Consider the following 15,556-nt stretch of genomic DNA (forward strand, 5'->3'; position numbering starts at 1 on the left):
ATGTTTTTTTTTTTCTTTTTGGTTTCCTAAATCTTCTGCATAAAACACATATCAATGTTTTTAATGTACACATTTTATTGAAGTATAACACACATACAGAAACATGCCCAAATTCTAAGCATACGACTTTCTGATTCTTCATAAAATTTAAGTATGGCTGTGCAACTAATACCTAGATAAAATAAGCAGAACATTTCCAGTACCCTAGAAGCTTTTTTTTTGCCCTGCCCTACTTCTTTAAAGGGTAAGCCACTACAGTGGCTTTGGAAAAGGTCAGCTCAGCCTACCTCAACAGTGTTTCCCAGAATTCCTTTTCCTATATGTTTTAGATTACAGTGAGGCACCACCTTTCCCTACAAAACACCCACATCGTCAAAGTAGGGGCTAGTGAGAGATCAGTGAGTGTTCTGGCTCATGCTCACAGGTTCTAGCTTGTCCTCCTTCTCTTCCACTTTATTTCCACCTTCTCTTCCCCACAGCCAGTCCTGTGGACTCAAAGCTCCAACCTCAGGCATGAAGACCACAGCCTTACAAAGACTGTTTAAGCAGTTTCCACAATTGCATCAGATCAAATCCCTATAATAAACTCTTTATTTTATTTATTTATTTTTAATTGAGGCAACCCTTGTTTGACCTCACAGACTGCAAGGACCTTGTCAGCTTACAATCTCTTATTTTTTATTATTTATGCCTACAGCACCTGGTCTTCCTAGGTGGTCTCCCATCCAAGTACTAACCAGGCCCGACCCTGCTTAGCTTCTGAGATCAGACAGGATCGGGCTTGTTCAGGGTAGCAGGGCCATAGACAAACTCTTTAATATGTGTATGTGTATGCACACGTGTGTATCTCCTAATGGTTTGGCTTCTCTGATTGAACCCTGTCTGATAATAGATTTAGAGTTTGGATGATAGAAGCCAGTCTTCAAGATGGCTCCCACTGACTGGTCCTCCCTTGTTGGTGTTCATGCAATTGTGTAGTCTCCTCTTATGAGCAGGACTGGCCCGTGTCACCGATAGGATATTGTGGAAATGGTAGTATGTGACGTTCAAGATTAGATCGTAAAAGACATTGCAGCTTTCACTTCTCCCTCTCAGATTCCTTGTTCTGGGAGAAGCCAGCTGCTGTATCATAAAGATATTCAGCCAGCCCTAGGAAGAAGCCCACTCTGAGCCAGAGCCACCCAACTAACCCACTCTCAAATTACTGATTCACAAAACCTGTGTAAAAGAATAAATCTATATTTATTTTGAGTTGCTAAATTTTGTGGTAATTTGTTACATGGCGTTAGACCTACAGAATTGTGAGTCAATGAAATCATTGTTATTTAAGGCCCCTAAGTTTTGCTGAGGTTTGTTACCTAGTAATAGATATAAAAATCCTTTGTAAATCCTGACAGTCGTGGTATGAATTTTAATCAGTTGGGGGTGTGTTCTGCTATAAGTAACATCATCTTGAACAAATGGGAGGGTATTTTCTCACATAATAAGAAATCTAGAGGGAGATATTCTAGCATGGGCTCAGCAGTTCAACATTTGGGTATCAGTTCAGTCATCGTTGCAGTTCTCTAGGCTTTCCCCTCAGTTAGACAGTGGCTGCAGTAGCTCTAGGCATTGCATCTTCTCAGCATCACTTCGAAACACTGAGCAGGGGGCTTTGGGGGACAGAAAGATGGTCCTCATATGCCTCCTTTTAATCATGGAGGAAAATGTGCTCTCAGATGTTCCCTAGCAGATTTCTCCTTAATGTTTCAGTGGACAGAATTGAGTCCCAGAAGACCTAGACCCGCATTCCCGGAGGTGACAGGTACATTACCAGATACTTGAACAAAACAAGGGTTCTGTTAGCAAGGAAAAGGGAAAGTGGATGACTTCTGGGTAGATAACCAATAGGGTCTGCCACAAACTCTTTACCTGCCCAAATCCTATTTACCTTTCAGATTTCCACCCCATCAGGAAGGACGTCTCTGACTGTGTCAGAACTTTGGCGTGTGAAGCTTTGGGTACTTTCTTTTTGGAACAGTAATCGCTATAATTTGAGTAGTTTGTTATTTAATGATGCCTGTATCTCTTGCTAGACTGCACGTCTCATGATTCATACCTAAGGATGCAAGGTCTGGCACATGAGACTCCTAGAACTTTATTCTCCTCTCCCATTGCCCCTCTCTTGTTCTTTTTTGCTATTTCTGGTCAATAGAAATCATTGTAAAACATTGCAAAAAGTAAAATTTCCAGTCTTCCACTGACTTTTATTTGTATATCTGTCCCTGGGATGTTCAATTGACTCGTTGGGCATAACTGTTTAATAAAGCAAGATGTTGTATGTTTAGCAAATGCAGCGTTCCACTATGAACGAGAAGTCCCATGGCGGGGGAATTGTATTTACCCTTTACTTTATATAACTGACAAGGCTTGATTAAATATTAATCGAACTCTCCTGGAAACAGGGCTTGAGTTTAGTGATACAATTGTGGCTCATATTCATAACTTAGGATTTATGCTCCTGACTGCTTCCTCTGGAATAATGCCATTTCCCTCAAGGCTTGTCAACTCAAGGAGATTAGATAGGGGTGAGAGGATGACATGTGTCAGACCTAGTTTGCTGGGCCGTGAATGGGGAAGACTACTGATTAGTTTTGACTGGAATATGGCCCCTGTCTATGTCGCTCTTTCAGACCTGTCCATTTGCCAAATATCAGCCCTGATTCTGTGCCCAGGAAGTATCCCAGGTGCAAAGGTACAATAGTAAACCACACAGACAAAAACCTCTGGTACCTGCTATTTTGAGGACTATTATATGCATTCTCAATGGATACTCCCAGTTACCTGTGAGATATAGTTTATTATTCCCCACAATGAACACATACAGCATTTTTTTCTGCCCAGCATGTTTATTTCCCTCTAGTTACAAAACCTCTGGTGTGAGAAACACATCCTTTGTAGTTTGGGTGGAGAGGAGCAGCTCCCATTCTGGTGTTCCAGAGAGGATACAAGTAAACCAGATATGACCAACCAGGTCAGACCAGAGTCTTCTCTGGGGCTTACCTAACAGAACTATCAGCAAGGCTTGGTTTTCCCCCTCTGAAATTACTAAAGAGATAGTCACCAGCAGCCAAAGATTCATGTCCTATCTACTCCACCCTCCCCCGCACCCTCCCCACCTCACACACACACATGAGAGAGAATGAAACAGTCTTACTGACATATTTTTAGGTTCTGGATTCAGTTGTGTTAAAGCCAAATATCTTCCTGAACAGACTTGTCTACTTACTGTTTCTATCTCCCATTTTCTTCCCTTTCTACTTCCCTTTCTCATCTCTCCACTTTTTAGCAAACTTTTATTGAATACTCTTTGTTTCCTATGGCTGTGCAACAAATTACCACAAACTTAGAGGTGTGTTTATTATAAACACAAGTTTATTATCTCAGTTATTGTGAGTCAGGAATCTGGACTTAGTTGGTCCACTTCTCAGGGTCTCATGGGACTGTAATCAAGGTATCACCTGGGCTGTGTTCTCAGCTGGAGGCCTTACTGGGGAAAAATCTTCCCCACTTATTCAGATTGTTGGCAGAAATTGCTTCCTTGTAGCTGTATGACTGAGACCCCATTTTAATGCTGGTCGCCAGCCATCAGCCACTCTTAGCTCCTAGAGGCTGCCCTCAGCTCCTAGCCATGTGGCTCACTCACAGACTCTCAACACATGGTAACTTACTTCTTCCTCAAAGCCGGCAAGGGAGAATCTTTCTTTGGTTTGTTAAGGTAGAGTCTTACACAATGTAACGTAATCTAGGGGATACCATCATCATGTTTGCCATATGCCACTGGTTAGAAACAAGTCAGAAGTTCTGTCTCCCACTCGAGGGGAAGGGATTACACAAGGGTGTGACTCATCGGGGGTCACCAATGAGTGTGTCTGCCACAGTACCAGGCACTATGCACCACACTGAGGAATGCTGAAATGAAAAAGATATATGACTCCTGCCTTCTTAGAGCTTGTATTCTTATAAGCTTGGAGCTTATAAATTATATAAGCCAATGAAACACTCCCTATTTCCCAGATTTATGTTATTTATTTTCCCCCTTAAGGTAGTTTGAATTCCTGGCAACAAAGAGAATCCCAACTGATACAACTATTTTGTAGGTTATAGAAGTCCAGGATCACATTAAAGAAATGGACCCCAACCTTTTTGGCACCAGGGACCGGTGCTCCTATGAGATTCTAATGCCTGACGATCTGAGGTGGAGCTGAGGCGGTGATGCTAGTGCTGGGGAGCCACTGCAAATACAGATGCTCTCACACCACTCACCTTCTGCTCTGCAGCCTGGTTTCTAACAGGCCACCGACTAGTACTGGTCCTCAGCCCGTGGGGGGACCCTTTCATTAAAAGGCTCTTTCCCTGGCCATAAGACTTTGGGGTGAAATTTTTGGAGTTAATTTTCTCTTATCTTGGCTCCACCATTTACAAACTATCTGACCTTAGGCAGACGCAGCCCCAGCTTTATCGTCTTTGAAATTAACATAGTACCTGTCCATTATAGACCCCTTTTGTATGGTTCATATGTGACAATGTTTAGAGAAATCATTGTAGACCTACATAAATAGTGTTAATAGTACTTGGAGACCAGCACCAACATCACAGTTCTACACATTTCTGTTTCTGTATCACAATTCAGTTTCTATATCCGGTAGTGGTTCACCTGGATCTTCCTAAAATATACATCTTGACTGAGGACTCTGCCCTCACTTTTTATCTTTGTTTCTCCAGTACCTAACACATAAAAAGTGCTGAACGACTGCTAGTCCTTCCAGAATCTTGTGCATTCTTTCCTCAAAGCATTTATGGTAAACAGAATAATGGCCCCTCAAAGATGCCTATGTCCTATTTCCTGAAAACCTGCAAATATATTAGGTTGCATGGCAGAAGGGAATGTCCAGATGTGATCACTTTAAGGATCTGGAGATAGAGAGATTATCCTGGATTATCAAGGCAGGCTCAATGTAATCACAAGGATCTTTATAAAGAGGGAGGCAGAAGGGTCAGAGTTAGAGAGAAGGCAATATGATGATGGGAGCAGAGTGTAGAGTGATGCCATGGCTGGCTGGGACCACAAGCTAAGGAATGTGGGCAGCCCCCAGAACCTGGGAAAGGCAAGGAACGAATCCTTCTCTAGAGCCTCCAGCAGGAATGCAGCCCAGCTGACACCTTGATTCTGATCCATAAGACTCATTTTGAACTTCTGACTTCCAGAGCTAAAAGATGATACATGTGTGCTGTTTTCTAAATTTGTGGTTATTTATTATAGCAGAAACTGGAAACTTACACAGTGCTAGTCTGATGTGGTATTGAGTTATACATTTGGCTGTAGTGTGTGCAGGAATTAGCTCCCATCAGCACGCTAGAACCAATCATTAAGTATTTGGAAATTTCGTAAGCTGATTGTCAAACTTTTGATAGTATGAAACTGATCATGTTGGGATTATTTACAGAAACCAGCAGCTATGAATTAGAGCTTTAAAAATTAGTGCTGGGGAGCTGATTTGCCAGTATACCACTGGGGGTGGGCATTTGTGTATTATGGGGAGTGTGCCGGGTAACTGGGATTAAGTGGAGATATATGTGACAGTAGTTCCAGAGGACACTCTAAGGATGTGGAAGGCAGGAGACATGTCTTGTTTATCTCTAAAACTGTTACTTTCCTACACTTTGCATGTTGTGGGTTCTCAAAATATTTATTAAATAAAAGATTTAAATACATTATTTTTTAACAACTGGCCCAGACAGGGATTAGTCCTTCAGTCTTGGCCTTATGCATAGTATTGTCCAACTAACCATCCAGAGGCAGCCCAATATAGCAGAAAACTGTGGGATTTGGAATCTGTTAGAACCTGGATTTGAGACCCTGCCTTATCGCTGATTAGTTATGTGACCGTGAGGAATTAGCTTTTGTGAAGTCTGATTTCCTCATCTGCAAGATGGACATTATGCTTGCATATTATTGTGTGAAGGTCAAATGCAATAATGCACAGGAAGGGAATTTGTAAAGTGTAAAATGCCATATAACTAGAGATCATTATCACATAGGAAACTAGGTAAGAACCTCATGATATAAAACCATGGTTTTTAACTTGATGTGTGTGTGTGCTTCAAGGGACAATAAATAAATAAATAAATAAACAAATAAAGAGTTTTAAAAATATATTTACCATGAGAGAACCCATCTTAGGCTTTCTGAATATGAAACTCTAGGAGTGGGCCCCTGGACAGGTGCATTTTTATAAAATCCCACAGGTGATTCAGACTTACACTCTCCTTTCCTCCATCCCATTTTGTGGAGGAAAGAATATTTGAGGTAAGTTGTCAGAGGAGTTGTTGTGGGACCTGTGTAAGTCCCCTCGGCCCCCAGGCCTCAGTCACCTTTGGGAATGAGCTGACTTACCTAAATGGTTAGTAGGCTTCCTTCTAGCTCTATAAACAGAGTCTTATTTACTTCGAGAGCCCAGAAAAATGCCTGGCAACATCCTAGATGCTTGACAGAGGTTTGCTGAATCAATGAATGAGAGTTGAGAGAGGGTTAAGATAAATTAGCAGCGTATCTTTGACTGACCACTAGGTGGCTAGAAGATGATGCCAAGTCCAAGTTCTGGTGCTAAGTGACTGAGTGGGATGGGGGCACCTGGCTGAGAGTCTTCCCTGAGGAGCCTTGAACGTCCTTCTGGTCTAAGGCTTGTCGTGGAGATTGGGGACGGAGCAAGGAGGCCTCTTTCACAAAAGGCCTAACGTTTAGATGAATTGATTTCCATTGTCACAGAGAGAATTGAAAAAAGGTTCATGTACTCTAGATCTGTATATTTTTGTAAATTTAGCATTTCTTAAATTCTTTAAACATATGAACAATCTCAGAAACAAAAGTGGCAAGACTCCTTCCTCTTTTTCTGCCTCCCCGCCTACCCTTCCCCCAATATATACACATACCTGAAAGGTCTCACACTCCCGACATACAGAGCCAGGTATGGAACAGGACTCCTGATTGTGAAATGACACTGGACTTCAGTCTCAGAGCTCATTCCCACTGAGGTGCCCGGATTCTAAGCAGAATTTTTCATAATGCAGCAGAATCACCTGGGGCTGGTGTATATAAAAATGCAGTTCCTAGGAATTGCCAGACTCCCTAAACAGGACCCCCTGGAAGTGCTTCAGTCTGCAGTTGCATTGACTTTTAACAAGCTCCCGTGATTCTCCTGTGCAAGTGCAGTGTGAGAACCACAGCCTTAGGATTTCTTGGGAGACTTTCTGGGCTCTATCCATTCTCTTAGAGGTCCAGTGATGCCCCAGCCACCTCTAGTTTCACACACACGCACGCACACATACTCACATAGATGCACACATACACACAGCTTCTGTTATTGTTTGTTTTTCTGATTACATGCACAATAATGTCAGAGGCCCTCAAATCTGTATACCAACTATACAGATTGACTGTGGACTGAGGAAATGAAGTCCTATATATATGATGTATATATATATATATGCAGGTGGATATATTCACACACACACATATATATACACACACACACACACATACACATCCATCCACTACATATGGCTATTTCATGAATATTCAGTCTTATGTTCCTTAGGATGAAGGTAAGTATAAGAATTTCTGAGATAAAGATTTTCTTCTTTTAATGATAGTGACTTTCCTGCTAGTAGCTGCTTGTGACATTCTGGGGGGCAGATTCTAATACTCAGTCCCATGGAGGCTTTTATCAGAGAATTCTGGAGGCACACTCTGGGGAACCCTGGTCTAGGATTATCTAATCCAATTGTTTTTTTTTCCATTACTATTTTCAATGTATTAGTATATTTCTAAATTGAGATATAATTCACATGTCATAAAATTTGTCATTTTAAAGTATATAATTCAGGTTTTTAGTCTATCCACAAGGCTGGATATACTATCACTATCAATTCCAGAACATTCTCATCACCCCAAAAGGAAACTCCACATTGAGCAGTCACGCCCCATTCCCTCCTCCCTCCAATACCCTGATCTACTTTCTGTTTTTACAGCTTTGTCTATTCTGGACATTTTATATCAATGGAATTATATAATACACGGCCTTTTTTGTTTGGCTGCTTTAAATGAGCATAATGTTTTCAAGGTTCGTGAGTCCAGCTGCTCCTGCACTTCAGGATGCATCAGAATCCACAGGAGACCTTATTAAGACACAGTTTTCCTGACTCTTCCTCTAAAATTTCTAGTTCAGTTGGTCTGTGATGGGAACCAAGAATCTACCTGTTTGAAACGGTAGATTCTCTGAGTGATTCTGGTGCAGGTAGTCCGGAGACTGCGTTTTGGAAACCCCCACCCCACCTAGACCAAGGGCTCTCATTCTGCATATGAGGGGGCTGTGGATCGGGAGGGGATAGCAATGTCACACAGGAGACAAAGCCAGGTCCGGGGCTTTGACACTCAAGGTTCAGGTTTCTCTCTCTCACTCACCAGACCCAGTACTGCAGGTTCAGCCCACAGACACACCTTAGTTCTTTATAATAATTGCCTGCGGGATTCTTTGGCATCTGTCTAGAACTTGTATACCACTACCCTACCACCCCTATAAAGTTCTGAAATGACCAGAGATGATTGGGCATGTCAACTTTTGTGAAAGATTCCAGAAGATCTAGATCCCATTGACGTAATTGAGCCCATGGCCTAATGGTTAAGCCATGCGTCTTCCGAGCCAGGAGTTGTGGGTTTGGGTCCTACTAAGTATAAGGTTTTCAGATTAGCCAATCAAAACACAAGATGGATGCCCAGTTACGTTTGAATATCAGAAAAACAAGAAATAATGTTTTAGTATTTCTCCTGCAATATTTAGGACATACTTATACTAAAAATTTATTGTTTGTCTGAAATTCAAGTTTCACTGGGCATCCTGTATTTTATCTAGCAACCTACCAGCTCAGGGCCTCTTTTGCTTTCTGTGGGGCAGCACGACTTAGTGGTTGATGGCAGTTGGTTGAGTGCATGGACTCTGGAAGCAGACGGCTGGGGTCTGAATCCTGGCATCACACAGCTGGCCATGGAACCAAGGCATGTTATATAACTTCTCCTCGCCTCAGTTTCTTCATCTGTAAAATGAGAGCATATAGTAAGAGGATTAAATTAAATAATTCTTGCAGGGTGTTTAATGGGGTCCTGTCTTGTGGTAAATGATAAGTAAATATTCCTGGGGATGGTATTGGGAATCCCTAATCCCACCACCACAGCTAAACATTCGATGGGCATGGCTGCGGTTTCCTTTCCAGCACTCTCCCACACTACTAAAATGTAGTCCTTTCAAACTGCTGAGACCATTTGGTGGGGCCATTTGGGGAATTCTATCTCAATTTTGGGACTGCAGGTGCTTGGCAGCTCGAATGGGCTGCAGAAGTGGCTGACAGATGGTTTGTCTTTCCATCTGAGTTCCCTGGTGTGGAGGAAACGAACACTCTGTTGATGATTCATTGTTGAAGTTGACTTCAGCCAGCATTTAAATAGAAACGGCTGGCTGTAGGAAATATTGTCACCACCCAGAAGTGAGATCTGTTTCAAAACTGTTGTGAGCAAAGTGGATTTCTTACAGAGGAAACCTGGGTGTTAAATTATGTGCACTGGCACATCTTCTCGGCCAGGCACGCTCTGTAAAGTCAGACACCCTGGCTTCCCACCACCCCTCGCCCCTCACCTCCTGCTCCCGGCTTCCAGCTGTTAAACAGATCAAAGCCTCTACAAGCCTTGTTTTCTTGAGAGCAGGTTCCCCTAGAGTCCAGTACTGGTACCACTGGGGCACATATGTTAATAAAACTGGGTTGCCTGTTCCCTTTCCAGTTTTCTTTAAATCCTGATCGTGGTTTCCAAGAGACGGTTTTAATTTGGTGTTGGTATGTCTTTTAAAATCTTTCTAAAACTTGCTAATCTCTTTTTTATTAACAAGAAACTGGCCTAAAGTTCCTCCGAATTTGCAAAATACTTTGCTCTTGTATCTGTTGTGGGTATGTTGACTCTATGTTTTTATATGTCAAATATTTGACTGTTGTGTCCCAATTAAAAACTTGGAATGTTTTCGAAATGCCTATATTTTGGCAGGCACACTCTGTCTCTTACACTGCCTCTTCTTCCTGATGCGTGATCATAATCCTGGCTTTGGGAAATAAAAGTTCTGTATATATGGGCACAACCAGGAAGATGAACCATCCCAGTAACAACCCTGCCAAGTTATTCAAGCCCTAGCTCAAAAGCCCTCTTTCTGTCAGGTAGCATTCTTCAGTTGCGTGCAAGAGAGATCAGGCCTGGCTAACTTGAGTTGTATGTATGGGTTGCTCACAGAATCCAAGACAAGACTGCAGATCGAGGCTTGGGAAAAAGTAGAAACACAGGCAGCTTTTGGGATCTGGGTAGCAGGGAGTCTGAGGAGTCTTTTTAGGGTACTCCCATCAGGATGAAATGTCTCCACTCCTTTTCCTGTGTTTGCATCACCCCTCTTAAGCTTCAGATTAGTAGAACATCTATTTTGGCTTCTGTGGGTCATGAGACCTGTTAGGCTTGAGGAAGGCAGAGCACTTTTATTCACAGAATCCCCAACCCAACATACCATGCGTGGGGTCATTCTCTGAAGGAAAATCAGGTGCGATTGACAAAATACCTAACAGTTATACGCGCTTATTATATGTTAGGCATATGATATTTATTAAATATTTTATACCTATTGATTCATTTAATATTTAGCATTACCTATAACATTTTAAAGTTATCCCTCTTTACAGAGGCAGTAACAAAGGCCAGAGATGAAATAACTTGTTCAAGGTCACACAGCTGGTAACTGTAAGAGTCAGGATTCAAACTCAGCCCATCCAGCTTCAGAGTCCTGCTTTTGACCACTGAACTGTAAGTAGAGTATAGTCAGTTCTTGACAGGCAAAACCTTGAGTGTCCACCCCACTTCCATTCTGTAGAGACTGTTTTATCCTTTGCCCAAATGACGCCTCTCCCAATTTTGCACCATAGAGCCCCGTGCATCTCTCTCTTCTAGGCTGCTAGCCTTTTCCAGATGATTGGTGTCCCAGTTTCACTGTCTAATAGACAGTGGGCTCTTTGCCAGCAGTGACCAGGCCATATTTATCTCTGAATCCTTTATAGCACATAAAACAGGGCCATGCACAGAGTCAAAGCTTAGTAAATATTTGTAGAATTGAATTTAATCTCTTTAATGATATTTACCATAGCAGAGATAGATGGATGATAGACAGACAGACAGATAGATAGTTTAGTAGGTAGGTATGTAGGTAGATAGACAAACCAATTGAGTGAGAATGGAAGCTTTGATATATCCTTAATTCATCTAGTTAATAATTAAATACTCTGTCAATTTGATGATGCACTGGCTTCCTGACTTGCTGGTTGATTAATCTCAAAGGACCCCTGGGATATGCAGATCTGCCTCTAAACAAAGACAATAGTCAGATCAGTTCTTAACATCAGCAGTCAACCTGCGCATTCGCCTGGAACTCCATAAATAGGTATTTATGCTTGTTTTTGCAAAGAATGAAGAGATCATATGTATTGTGATAATGTGCGTTGATCTGATTCCCTTTCACAGCACAGCCCTTTAACTCATCAGGGCTGATGGGCTCCCTCCGGCCGGCTTTGGATAGAATTCTCCAGAGTCAGGAAACCATCAAGAATCCCTTCTCACTCCCTGGGCAGGCTTTTTAAAAAACTGAGTGTTGCTCACCCCAGAAGTCATTTTAATTGACACTAGCTTAGCTTTTAAATAACTTTTCTAACTTGTTAAGTGGTATTGTGTGTTTTCAGTGACTTGAGCATTAGAGAGTGCTTAACTTGATTTCTCTGGTAGATTCTGGAATCTCAGTCGCTATATGTAGTTTTAGGCATTTTATTTAACTTCTATGAGCTTCATTTTGTCATCGGTTAAATGGGGATATCTTATAGGATTGTTATGAGTATTTGGCAAGTTAATACACACACAAAAAATGCAGTTTTTCGTTTGGGTTCTCCCAAAGTAGTCCCCAAGATAAGGAATTGGATTTAGGTAGTTTATTTGTAAGATCATGCTGAGAAGCAGGAGTGTGTGCGTGTGTGTGTGTGTGTGTGTGTGTGTGTGTGTGTGTGGAGGTGGGGTAGGTGGGAGAATGTGATAAAGAAGGAAGGAAGGAAGGAAGGAAGGAAAGGAAGGAAAAAAAGAAGGAAGGAAGACATGCTTGATGAGTTAGTTAGCACTGTGGGCAATTTAGGCTTGACCCCACCAAGGGACCCTTGAAAGACTTTATGGAACATGCCTCAGAGTCATGACATCAGACAAAAGGGAATCTGAGTATTTATCCACCGGCTCCCATCCTTCGTGGTTGAGGCTGCCCTTGGGGGTGCTACCCTCACTACTCACCACAGTAATTCTGGGGTACCTTCATGTACAGTGCTGGAGTAAGCCTGCAGGCACAGAAGAAGAAAAACAAATGCAGGTGCTTGAAGTGGGAAGCTGCCAGCATACCAGCAACTATCTACAGGTGTAGGCAAACTCTGGCAAACCAAGACAGTATGTAGTGGGGCATCAGTGGTGACTGCTACCAGGGCTGAAAACAGTATCTGGTGCTTTGTGAGTACTCAGCATACCGTAGGCATAGTGAACACAGTTTTAACTGTCCATCCTTCCTTCCTATGGGGGATCTATCCCTCTGTCATTTGATGTGTTTCTCTAGGGTTGTCATTCAGGTTGCCATTTCCTACCAGGACCAGTCACAGGGGTGGTCACATGATCTAGCCTAGCCAGTCAGAATAGGCATCCCTCTGCTTCAATGATTGGTTTAGAATGGACATGTGACCCAAGCTGGGCTAATCAGAGCCTTCCTGAGAGCACCTTGATTTATACCAGAGCTGGTGGAGAGAAAGTTCTTTTTCCTTCGGGGGTGGGAAGAAGTGGAGAGAGAGCAGGAGTGACCACCTGGCCAGGAAGATGTTAATTTGGAACTTTGGGCCCCCATCTTTCCCAGCTGCTGGGAAGAAGAAATCTTTCTGCCAAACGGAGTCTTGGGTTGTAGACAGTATTCCTTTACTTTCTAACTGGGTAACCATGAGCATGCCGCCCAATATCTCTGAAATTTAAGATCCTTGTCTGTAAGTCAGGATGATATCTACCTTTCAAGGTTTTGGTTTGGTTCAGCAAAGGCATGTGTAAAATTCCTGGCAAAGAGCAAATCCTCAGTAAATGTTAGTTTCATTTTCATGGTTTACCTTGATTCAATTTCACTCTATGGAAACCTCAGAACTCTAAGCTAGGACATTTTTTTTTAAAGGATTTCAGTCTTTATGAGTGTTTGTGAGCATGCCAGTGGGCCATTGTCCTATTGTAACCACAGAACCAACTCGAACTGGCCCTATTCTAACAAAACCCAGAAACAAAGTTCAAACCTTGGATATACCACTTAATAGTAACACTCGTGAACCCTTAACTGCTCCCCACCACCACATAGAACCAAAGGACCAGGATGTAACCAGAATCTGAATGCCAAAAATCTTCCGGAGGTGAAGGGTCCAATATCCAGGAAGATCTGGTGCTGAAACTCCTTAAATCTTGCCCGAACCCTAGATCTGGGAGACAGATTTGAGCTCTGCCTCCTGTCTCCTTGCCAGTTGAATTTGCAGTAAAACTTTTTTTCTTTTCTCAAAAGCCGGTGCCATCAAATTGGCTCATAGGTGCATCAGGCAGTAAGCCCTTGCCTGGTAGCATCGTGTTAGTTTTGACTCTCAGCTCTGATAGGTAGTGATTTAGTTTCTGGGGGCCTCCCATGCACAAGCATCCAGCTCCCCAGGAAAAGTCTGTATCACCAACATCTCTTTTTTCACCACTCCTGAAAAGGAGAGGGGTTCCTTTCCTTTCACTCATGCCATTTAGTCACCTTAACTCATGACCAAATAGACGATGAATGGATTTTGGGGTACTAGCCAAAAAACTATTATTCCATTATTGATCACCTATCTGTTCTGCCTCCAAAAACTAGACTAAGTAAAATGGTGAAGTTGATTTGCGGGAAGATTTCCCATGGTCTTCACTTACTTGGGAACATTCTCCACTAGCCCCTTGATTAATCTCTTGGCTTTATTACAAAATCTAGAAACGTGGAAGGGACATTCATAGATTTCTACAACCCAGTCTTCTTAATCTTTTGCCTCTTCTCTTGATACGTGCGATAGCTAAATGGACCATTCCATGAACCGACCTTGTGCTTCCTCACTGATGTGCCTAAAGGTAGTTATTTCTCCTAGAAGCTCTCCTCACTCACTCCTCATAGACGGTTTTCATCAAGTATACCACTCTTTACTGTTCCAAACATATAAGCTCGCAGTTCCAAAGCAGGGTCTACAGATAAACTGCCATTTGCACAAGAAATAAAGATTATTGTTATCACATCTTTAAACTGTAAGTCCCTTGATGGTAGAGGCTATGTATTTCTTATTTTCCTTGCTAAGACACTAAAAATGCTGTGTCAAGAACACACTAAGTATTTGATCACTGTTTGTTGAATGAATGAAAAAAAACTTGTTTTGAAAGCAGTCACCATCTGGTTTCCAGACTCGAAATTGTGGGCCATGGTTACAATCTGGTTACATACACACTGTTACATTTGATCTTCATAACAATTCTAGGAAATAGACAAAATGGTCATCCCCATTTTAGTAAGGAAAAGCTCAGATGCCAAGCAATTAGCCTAAATTTGATCACTGATTTGCAAGATTCCAAGGCTTATGCTCTTAATTGCTGCACATGTCTTGGGTGCATATGCAAGTGGCATGTGAGGTTTTAGTTGCTCCTGAGTCACTCCTTTATTTGGATATATGGGTGCCAATCGGAATAACTCATGGGACATATTTTCCAACATCTTTGCTTGACTGGTAATAGAAACTCTGCTCATTCTGCTTCTGGCGGAGAATGCAAAAAATCACTTACGTCTTAGACAGTCTATGCTGCTCTAACAAAGTATCATAGACTGAGTGGCTTATCGACAACAGAAATTTATTTGTCATAGTCTGGAGTCTAGAAGTCCAAGATCTGAGTATTAGCATGATTGAATTCTCAAGAAGGCCTTCTTCTGGGTTGCAGACTGTCAACTTATTGCATCCTCACACAACAGAGAAAGAGAGGAAGTAAACTCCCTCATGACTCTTTTGTGGGCACCAATCCTATTAGACCTCATCTAGTCCTGATTAATTCCCAAAAGCCCACCTCCTAATACAATCACACAGTGGGTGGTGGGGTTTCAACTTATGAATGCGGTGGGGCACACAAACATTCGGCCCATAGCAACTTATTTTTTCTCCCACAAACAAATTTGGAAGAAAATATTGAGACCTATGTATTCTCTGTCGTTAAAAAAAAAAAAAAAAAAGTAGGAAAGCTACTGAGTATTTCCTAAGTTTCCCATTCTTCCCAGCACTGGCAAATGGGAATAGGGAAAGGAAGCTAATATTTATTGAGTGCTTACTCCACGCTGTGTGCTGTGTG

The 15,556-nt window shown here is 42.1% G+C and overlaps 1 pseudogene; it reads right to left on the reverse strand.

Annotated features, from left to right (window-relative positions):
• Positions 1–688: 688 nt before the first annotated feature.
• On the reverse strand, positions 689–807 carry LOC111737659 (annotated as a pseudogene).
• Between the last annotated feature and the right edge of the window lie 14,749 nt (positions 808–15,556).

Source organism: Pteropus vampyrus, unplaced genomic scaffold (assembly GCF_000151845.1).
Source record: "Pteropus vampyrus isolate Shadow unplaced genomic scaffold, Pvam_2.0 Scaffold29, whole genome shotgun sequence".
Lineage (NCBI taxonomy): Eukaryota > Metazoa > Chordata > Mammalia > Chiroptera > Pteropodidae > Pteropus > Pteropus vampyrus.